The sequence below is a fragment of the Microtus pennsylvanicus genome, chromosome X (genome assembly GCF_037038515.1).
Source record: "Microtus pennsylvanicus isolate mMicPen1 chromosome X, mMicPen1.hap1, whole genome shotgun sequence".
In the NCBI taxonomy this organism is placed as follows: Eukaryota; Metazoa; Chordata; class Mammalia; order Rodentia; family Cricetidae; genus Microtus; species Microtus pennsylvanicus.
This window is the reverse complement of record NC_134601.1, coordinates 57,438,939-57,441,199: the sequence shown is the minus strand read 5'-3', so window position 1 is coordinate 57,441,199 and position 2,261 is coordinate 57,438,939.

Genomic DNA, 2,261 nt, shown 5'->3' with positions numbered 1-2,261 from the left:
CTGAGGGAAGAGTGGGGGTGGGAGCTTCCAGACCGAGTCTGATGGAAGAAACACAATACTGTCATCCCATATACTCCTGACAGCTAAATTTTTCTTAAAGGCTTTGAAAAAAAAGGGAGTAGGTGATTTAAGTTCAGGGAAATGAAGTGACTTGCTAACAATCACAGAGAGATTTCTTTAAGTCTCCATTTCCTCAGCTGTGATGTAGTAAATGTGACAATGTGTAACTGGAGTGTCTGTCACACTGCAATTATACGCATGACAGGATAACGATGGTGCCTCTAATAATCTAGTTATCTAGGGTTTAGAAGCACAGTATCTAATTAGACAAGCCTAGGTTTGTGTCACAGATTTGCTATTTACTAACTATAGACACGGTGGCTCCATAATATCCACTATATACACATCTTGGCTTCAGCGGTTTCATCTTTGTTATCATGCCACAATAACTACCTTTAAAAATCATTCAAATGCCAACTCTGAGACTAAGAACTGAATATCTCAAATCACCTATATTCAGGAGTGATAAATGCTAGAGGACATATAGTGTGTATAACTTCTGTTCCCCCAAATCCCATTTGTGTGCACCCTGTTGTGTGAACGAGATGGAGAGAGTACAACAGCTAACAACTCAGTTTCAGCTATCAAAGGACCTACACAAAATTGAACAGAAAATTCTGAAAAGATTCTTTTTCCCTTGATGACTATGTAAATATTCATGCCAGCATTTGATGATGGTACCGTATTTGAATAAAAAAAACCACTAAATTTTTTAATCAAGTCAACCATCATGTGCAACAGACATAATCTTTCCTTTCAGAGGTTTCTGAGTGGATGATGGGATGTTGTCTGATGTATCAGTGATTGCATATTTACTTAAACAGTTAAAATTCATCTCTTCTTTTCATCATTTTGAAGGGACATTGATTTCAATAAAAACCTCTAAATGAGAAGAGCAAGAAATTTAAATTCACCAAGTAAGAAGGAATGGAAGAAGGCACATAAAGTTCAAGGGAAGTCAAGAGGGGAAATGTGGAAGGGTTTAGTTGCAATGATTGCCTGCACACTCAGTTGGGTTATCAAGATTTTGCCTCATTTGAAGAGCCCACACAAGTATACTGTCTGAGAGTGACAGCAGGGCAATATGCTCAAAGAGTCTAACAGGAGAGTCATACAAAGATATCCCCCATTGCTTCTAAAACACCCCCAACTCTCACCCCACTGCCATAATATGCACACTCTACCTCCTGAAGTAGCAGAGGAAGAATGGGCTGTTCCTGAAGTATTCTCACAGGGGCCAAGAAGAATCTCACCATCGCTGCAAAATCTTTTAAGCCTTGCTTATTTCACACAGACAGAAGAAAGACTGCCTGAGAATATGGAGTCCCCTTGGGCTACATTTCACCCTCCAGTGCCAGCGTTATTTACACATGTGGGCTAGTCAGTAGCATGGTTCTCTTTTTACAATAATAAAATAAAATAGATGAGCACCAATTATGCCCCACTTTTATGGAGGGTTTTCAAAAGAGAAAGAAACAGAACTTTTTTGTGAGAGTCTCAAGACTATTTTCCCTATGCCACCTCCTTAAAGTTAAATTTAGATGGTTTGTTTCAAGCTGAAATATGGTACCTCTCTCAGGATTAGTTAGTAAAGGAATATGCACCAACAATAAATTATCTTAATTACCCTACTTTCAGGAGGATCCCATATTTTACTTAAATTAATATCAGCATATGCCTGAACACCTTTTAAATGGCTTTGCAAAGATCTATCATAGCCCCTGAAAGCTACACAACACTAAAAATTACCTTGCATAAACTTCAACTGAGGTGATCAAACTCTAAATTTACTAGCCATCCTTTCTCTATAGTACTGTCTTGAATTAATAGAGTGTCACCCCCACAAAGAGCCCAAAGAACTCTACAGAAGAAAACATTCATCCACCATACTCATGTGATCAAGGATGGCACAAGAATGATTATCCCCATTTTATACTCAAAAATAATAAGGAATTGGGATGTAAGTGATATGCTACACATAATGATGGAAGCAGGAAAGTAAGGCGTACTAAGTTGATAGTTCAGAAGACTAATGAACTGACACAAGAGTGGTACTGGAGTTCTTCTGGAAAGACTCTTAATCCAAAGCTGTTATGAAGCATATACATACTATCCAGTTTATTGTGATAAAAGGCACAGGTATCAACACTGTAAATCTTCACAGAGTCAGGCTCCAAGTGGAGGATATGCAACTGATTCTT